We start from the raw sequence: 8,049 nt of genomic DNA, 5'->3' as shown, positions 1-8,049 counted from the left end.
ATTAAAATTAGTCAAATTTTATGTCAGCTGTATTATGAACATGTTGATTAAGCCTGGATCCTTATTTTGAAATGGAACTTGATGAAATTCACAAATTGTAAAATTCAAGTACAGTACCCTGGTGTGGATGGAGGTCTGGTAGTGTAGTGGTTACGAATCGGGCTGCGAACCTTAAGGTCAGCAGTTCGAAACTACCAGCCACTCCGTGGGAAAAAGATGAGGCTTTCTACTCCCGTAACGATTTACACCCTCGGAAACCCTGTACAGGGTCGCTATGGGTCGGAACCGACTCGACGGCACTTAACAACAACAATCCTGGTGTGGAGTTCTGGTAGCATAGTGTTTACAAATCAGGCTGTGAACTGCAAGGTCAGCAGTTCGAAACCACCAGCTGTTCCGTGGGAGAAAGATGAGACTTTCTGCTCCCATAAAGATTTAGAGCCTTGGAAACCCTGTACAGGGTCTTTATGAATCGGAACTGACTCCACGGCACATAACCACCACCACCATCCTGGTGTGGTGCTGTAGATAAGCACTTGACTGCAGTGTTGGTTAGAAATGCAAAGTCGGTAGTTCAATTTCACTGGCTGCTCCTTGGAGGGTCTCTATGAGGCAGAACTGACTAGACATCACTTAACAACAACAACAACAACAACAACAACAATTCCTCACTGAAAAGTTTTAATGATCATAATAAAAACAGAATACCTTTCTTTAAAATAATTGTAAAATTAGACAGTCTTCTTCTGATACTAACTTTGGCTCTACTTTGCCCTTCAGTTGTTTTGACAAACACAGCCATTCCCATTCCTCTTACCCCTAACTCTTTTAGTTTCCCCTGGACTCTTTCAGATATCTGTTGTCAGGCAAATAGCCCTGCTGGTGCTGCATTATAAGCACTGGACTGCTGACCACAAGATTGGCAGTTCTGTGGGAGAAAGCTGAGGCTCTCTGATCCCAGAAATATTTGCAGCATATGAGTCAGAATCTACTCTATGGCAGTGGGTTTGGTTTGGGGTTTTTGAGTAGCCAATTAACAATAGAATCCTGGTATGTGACAATGTAGGATAAGCACTCGATTGCTAACCACAAGGTTGGTGGTTCAAATCCACCAGTCACTCCTCAGAAACCCTATACACAGTTGTTTTAAGTTAGAGCTGAGTCAAAAACAACAATTAACAATGAAAATATTTCTTTCACTGATTAAAGAGGTGAGGGAGGGGGAAGGAACCACTCCTTTTTGTCCCTGGCCCTTTCTTCATCCTTAGATCAGTGGTCTGATGCCTAGAGCAGTCATCTTGTAACCATGAACCTACCTACCTAAAGTTATCAGATTTATCAGATGAAAATACAAGATACCCCATTAAATTAGAATTGCAAATAAACCGTTATTAAATTTTTGACTATAAATCTTGTCGCTATTAAGTGCCATGGAGTCAGCTTTGCCTCATAGCAACCCTGTATAGGGTTTCTGAGGAGCAACTGGTGTGTTTGAGTCACCCACCTTGTGGTTCAAACCAACCTTGTGGTTGAGTGCTTATCCTGCAGTACCACACTAGGTCTCCATATGTCCCAAATATTCCATCATACACGTTACTGTAAAGTGCTGTCCAATGTGCCATCCACTTAGTTTTGATGCATACTGACCCTGTATAGGGTTTGCAGGTATCCAATGGTGGGTTTGAACTACTGTCCTTGCAGTTAGCAGTCCACTGCTTATCCTGTAGCTCCACACTTTTAGTTTAAAAAAGTACTATAATTTTATATTCTATATTTTTTCCCCAAAAAAAGGGCTAGTAGGAGAATAATGTTAAGTACCATTGAGTCAGTTCCAACTCAGAACAACCCTCCATAGGATTTTCTGGAGTGATGCTGTGAGTTAATCTGCTGGACTGCAAGGTTGGTTGTTCAAGTTCACCAGTCGCTCCTCGGAAATCCTATACAGGGACCCTATGAGTGGTAAGTGACTCAACAGCATTTAACAATAGGGTTTCTGAGGAGCAGCTGGTGAGTTTGAACTGCTGACCTTGTGGTTCCCAGCCCAGTGCGGATCCTACAGCACCATACCAGGAGACTATCTGTTGTTGTTAAGTGCTGTCGAGTTGGTTCTGACTCATAGCGACCCTCTTTAGGGCTTCCGAGGAGCAGCTGGTGAGTTTGAACCATCAACCTTTCAGTTCAAACCTACCTTAAGGTCAAGTGCTTGGATTCAGTTTAAACCCTGATATCAGGAATCCTCAAGAAGCTCTGGTAGCGTAGTGGTTACAAATCAGGCTGCGAACCTTAAGGTCAGTGGTTCGAAACTAGCAACCACTCCGTGGGAGAAAGATGAGGCTTTCTACTCCCGTAAAGACCCTGTGCAGGGTCACTATGGGTCAGAACTGACTGGATGGCATTTAACAACAATCAGGAATTCTCAAAGCACTGAATTTTGTGCTATTTCATAAAATATTGAATGGATAAAAAGAATACAAATACATGTGTGGCACAATGTAAAACACTATTCAGGTACTTAATCACTCAGAAAAACAAACAAACAAACAAAAATCATCTATCCTGAATTTTGTTTTATCTGTCCTTTACCTTCTTTGGCATTCCCTAGCTTTCCTTTTTTCTTATTTATTCCACTTTAAATAATAGGAATTGAAATAAAACCTTTACACTTTAAAATGCAGTAAAGCTAGGCTGAAATCCTCCCCATGTCCCTTATTTTAAACAAGGGAGTAAGAATGCAGTACTAGAAATAGAAAGTTTTTATCTTGTTCTCTGAAAGCCCTGTAAGAGGAAGAGAAGTTGAAAGAGCTAGTTATGCTTGTAGATAAACAGGGTACACTAACAACCTTAAAAACAAAAAGAGAGAAGCAAAATCTTAAGGTTAATTATTTGGAGTTTTTTTTTTTTTTGATCTTCGAATGTTTTTTAGGAAAGTAACCTTCACTGTGAGGTTTACAAGGGGGTTCCCCAGCTCCTCCTTAGGAAAATAAGCCCCTGTCCAAGCCTCCCTTCTGAGATACTGCATATGCTTTCTTGCTAAGTGACTCTTTGCGTGGTTATCTCCTCTCGGAATACATCTGCTGGATGCCTCGCATCTTCCACTCCGCTTTCATCCCTTCATAGCTCAACACATTGTTTCTTCCAGTCCTGATGCCAGAGTGGAAGGGAGCCATTCTGCCCGGCCGCGCTCTGGGATTGGCAGCGAATGAATGATTGGCAGCGGACATCTCTGTCAGGGCTTTGGCATGCGGCAGAGTAGAAGCCCCGTGCTAATGAATGCCATCTACACCTACCAGATGTGCCACTGGGTGACATGCCAGATCCTTTACATAATGCCATTCTGCCGGACACGAGACAGCTGGGAGGGAGGGGGAAGTCTTTTAATGCCTTGGGGTGGGAGTGGGTCTACTTTTCCTTTAGTTATTTAATTTTATTTTTAATTCAGACCTTTCTCCACCGTCCCTATGACATATCAGCTCCCCTTACACTGGGCTGAGACCTATGGCTGAGAGTGTTTTTCGCATAGCGCAGGAGCGGGAGAGCTTGAATTCCCTTGTCATATCTCCTGGCTTTCCTCCACTCACCAACTCTTGCGCTCTCCCCTTCCCCCACCCCTTTGATGTTGCTCACCTTGTTCAGGAAAGGGAAGCAAGCTTTACAAGTTAAAGAAAGAAAACCCTCGTTAGTTCAGGAATGACAGGAATGAAGAAACCACACTTCTCATTCCCTCCAAAATGAGTCTCACCTTCCCTACGCTAAATGTGCAAGGGAGAGTTTCCCACAGCCCCTCCTTTTGGTAGCCTTTCCTTGAGGTGTGCAAACACCAATGTTGCTTGAAGAAGAATGTTTCCTGGAGTGAGATGGACAAGGTTGGGGGGAAAGGAAAACGAGAAAACCACTTCTGGCAGACAGTTTTAGGAGGGGTGGGGTGTGTGTGGGGGGCATGCGTAGGCTTATGTTCACCACTCCCAAAGGAAGGGGCTGAGGGAGGGGTGGCAGGAGGGTCGTCTGCACTTTCTATGTGTCATTTGGGACTGCCACAAATCTCACACATACCGCCCCGGTTATGACCCTCTCCCAGAGCCCCACACAAGCGCGCGCTCCAGGGACGCCGGGGTGCAGTTCCCACGAGTCAACCCGTTGGGGTCGCTGTCCTCTCGCTAGCCGTCCAGCCATTCTCGGCTGCCCCCCCACCCACCCCCGCCCGACGCCAAGGCTCCAGATGGCGGCTTCTCGCGCTCGGCTCGCGGCCCCCAGACACCGCCCGGCAGCCTGCGGTCGCTCCCTCCCTCCCAGCTGCTGCTGAGAAGACTGGACTCGTGCTTCCGGGCGTGCAGACTCAGCTGCTAATTTGGACTGGGGTGCGAGCAGGGTCGTAAGAGGGGCCTTCAGAAAAGATGCTGCCAGGGCGGGAGTTCACGGCCGCTAGGTGAGGAGGCCCCTGGGGAGAGGTCTTGAGGAGAAGAGGAGGAGTCTGATAGCTCTAGGACCACCCTCACCCCACCCTCACCCCCACTTTGTCACCTCCCGCGTGGAGCAGTAGTTGAGCCAGAGTGCTCAAGGGGCAGCGGGGAGCAGTCGCGCGACCACCAGAAGGGGGCGCACAGCACCCTGGAGCCCGGAGTCGCGCCCGAGCCCAGAGAAGGCTTATCTTGAACGAAAAGGTGCCCCCTTCTGCCGGAGATTGGTAATTCCCACCAGTTTTACCACTTTTTCCATTATCACTTTCTACTCCACTTACCTCCTTTCTTCTCCGCTTCTCTTTGCTTCGTTTTTGTTTGTTTGTTTGTTTATTGCTTGCTTGTTTCCCTTTGCGTCCTGAACTTTCCTCTCCTGCCCTTGTCCTTACCCCGATTTAAGGAGGGTTTGCCTGCAGGCTAGAAGGTAAAGGGGGGCGGGGGAGAGGGTTGTGTTCATGCTTAGGCTGACTCCACTTTACAGGTGCCTTCTGGTGGCCTCGAAAGTAGTTCTGAGAATAGTTGCTCTAGGAAGCTGAGGCCGTGACTGCTGGATTCCGGAGTGAGTGGTGCGTTTGGGAGCAGCGCTTCCCAAGAGCGCAGAGTTCGGGATTCCCTTTGCTTGAACTTAGCATGAACTTTCATGGTCAGTTATTTGGTAACCCCCTTCCTCCCACTGGAAAGTCTGGACAGTCCGGAGCATCTTCCCGTAACACAACACACCCATAAAAGAACACAAGTCAGCTTCCTGGGGGGCAGTCTGTCTGTTTTCCTCTCAATCTGTTGACACAAACAGGATTCCAGGGATTTGGTAGAGGAGTTCGCTCAAAGGCCTCTATGCCTCCTGTCCCCGAGCCCATCCGATGTCCTCTCTAATCCCCCAATATGCTGATGCGTGCCCACGATGCCCTCAGACCCTCTGCTCACACGCCGGCGGTCTAGCATTAGACCCCCAAGAGCACGTTCTATAAGCTCCTAGCACAAATCCCCTAGGAAACATTAATCACAAGGCCCAGCGAATGCAAAATATGTACCCGTGCTGTGTCTGCCTTTTAATCCGGAACGTAATTCTGAAAAGCAAAATCAGACAAGAGCCCTAGTAATTCCTTACACAAGCAAATGCGGTCTCTGACCTAATAGATTTGTTTCCTGGCAATTTCACGAAGAGTTAGCATCACTTGAGGAATTTGCAAAGACAGAAAGACACCTTGAGAAGAGACCCCGCGACGCATTAGAGCAATAACGGGGTGCACTTCAGTCCAAAGAAGTTCTTGGTGTGGAATTTTGTAATCACCTGCCAGGAGTCTGGAAATTATGCAAAGGCGATGGAGGTGGGTGGAGGAAGAGAAGACCGGGAGTGAGATTAAGAGCTAGAGTTGGAACCCAGATTTCCCTTTTCTGAACATTTCCAACCAAGTAACGTAATTTGAGAACTGTCTCCTCTGCATGGTGTGAGAGTAAACAGAGAGATGCGGCCCCAATACGTAGGAGTCAAAGTTTACCCCACCCCCACTCCTGTCCCTGCACTTGAGATTTCACTATCATGTCATTCAATTAATCTTATTTTGCTTCTCTCATTTTATTCAAAACTGTCCTCCAGTTCTCTCGTAATCGTAATTTGGACCATTGCCTTTTATTTTTGATTAATTAGGATACCGAAAAATATAATGGAGGTTCGGGCCAATAAATTAGCTTTAGGAACGGACGACGGACGTCCGAAGCTACCCTGTGGGCACTGCTCAGCAAGGCTGGTAGGGGTCGCTGCCAATAGTGGCCTATGGAAGGGTGACAGAAAAGACACGCGATGCCGAATGAGTGGAGATCTACTTTGAAGTAATCTGAAAGGATGCAAACAAAGATCTCCCCGCGCACAGAGTGGAGAGTACTGAGATAGCTTTCCTTGTTCACTTCTGAAAACGGAGGAGTGAGGGCGGGAGTCATACTTCTTTCAAGGAGGCCTCCCTACTAGCTGACGACCAGGATAGAAGTCCCGGTCTTCTTAGTATCAGAGTCTATTTTCTCTGGACTGGAAAGGAGTTCGGTTTACTTTGTATTCTTTCCTTCCTCCTCACTCTAAATGGAAGGAGGGAGACTGCGACTGAATGATTGATTCTGTTCTTATTATTAGATCTGTAAATCCTCAACCAAAGTGTAAAGCTTCTAAACCAGAGGCGCTCCTAAGGAAGAGCGGCACCTAAGGCGGAGCCGCACCCTGCCCTAGCGTAGGGGCTGGGCAGGTCCTGGGCGGGTCTATTCTCTCCTCCGAACGCGTCACGCCTCCAGACGGCGAAAGGAGAGCATTTTGCCACTCTTCACAGCTTCGCCCCAGCCTCTTTAGCTTTCAATTGAAAACCAATTAAAGGTTTCTATAAATCTGTTAGTGCCCCTTTTATCTGGAGACCCCTGATGCATGCGATATTGCCCTTTAGATGCCTCTTCCGTGTTTTGTTTTACAATTGTTGTATCAATATAATACGGCCTTTCTTCTCCTGTCTCTATAGCTACACATACACAAGGAAAACCAAAGCTATTCAGGCTCCTCATTTGTCCAGCGGCCTAACAGTGGTGCCCTTTCTCTGCTGCTGCTTTCCCTGCTTCGAGAGCAGCAGTTATGGTAGAAGCAGATGGCTACTGATTGGGGGAGCTTTGTGGCTCTAATACTGAATACTTTATGGAAAAGGACTTTATCATGCTTCGTTGGGCAGAGGAACAAGGGGAAGAGATTTATAGTCAGGAAAAATAAATCATTTCCAAGTTGCAGCTCCTTCTCACCAGTTGTCTCCTTTGCCCCAGGGTCAAAACACTGAGGAACTGGTTTTATTTTGTTTTATTCTCCTTTCTGCTAATAGCACTTTTTAGTCAAGATTCTATGAGTCAGAAGTTACCCTCCTGTTCCTAGATAATGCATAAGCTTTCTTTGACAGGGGTGGAGGCAGGGGCAAACAGAAGGTTATGTATGGGTTTTTGTGCTAATTTGGGGCCATGTTTTCCTAGATGCCCTGTAAATTGCTGCGTTATAACATTATCATTTATTATGCTGTTAACTATTATGTAAGTAGTCCAATACATATATGCTGCTGTTACTGTTGCTGTTAAGTGCTGTTGAGTCGGTTCCTACTCATAGTGACCCTGAATAGGGTTTCCAAGGAGCTGCTGGTGGGTTTGAACTGCTGACCTTATGGTTTGTAGCCTAGTGCTGATTCTACAGCGCCACACCAGGAGTCCATATATACTATGCATTGGGTACTGTTTCATCAAGTCCTACTCATAGCGTCCCTATATAGGGTTTCCAAGGACCAGCTGGTGAGTTTGAACCACTGACCTTGTGGTGTGCAGTCCAGCGCCACACTGGGAATCCAATTATATATGGTGGTGGTGGTAATGGTGTGGTGTCGATTCAATTCCAACCTTTAGCCACCTTATATAGATAGGGTTTAGTGGTGGTGATCACCACCACTAAACCCTATCTATATAAGGTGGCTAAAGGTTATGTGCTGTAGAGTCAGTGGCTATGTGCCGTAGTTGGTTCTTACTCATAGCGAGCCTGTACAGGGTTTCTGAGGCTGTAAATCTTTACAGAAGCATAGAGCCTCATCAT

This window comes from Chrysochloris asiatica, unplaced genomic scaffold (assembly GCF_000296735.1).
Source record: "Chrysochloris asiatica unplaced genomic scaffold, ChrAsi1.0 scaffold00214, whole genome shotgun sequence".
Lineage (NCBI taxonomy): Eukaryota > Metazoa > Chordata > Mammalia > Afrosoricida > Chrysochloridae > Chrysochloris > Chrysochloris asiatica.
The sequence above is the reverse complement of the archived record's forward strand: the minus strand, read 5'-3'. Positions refer to the sequence as shown.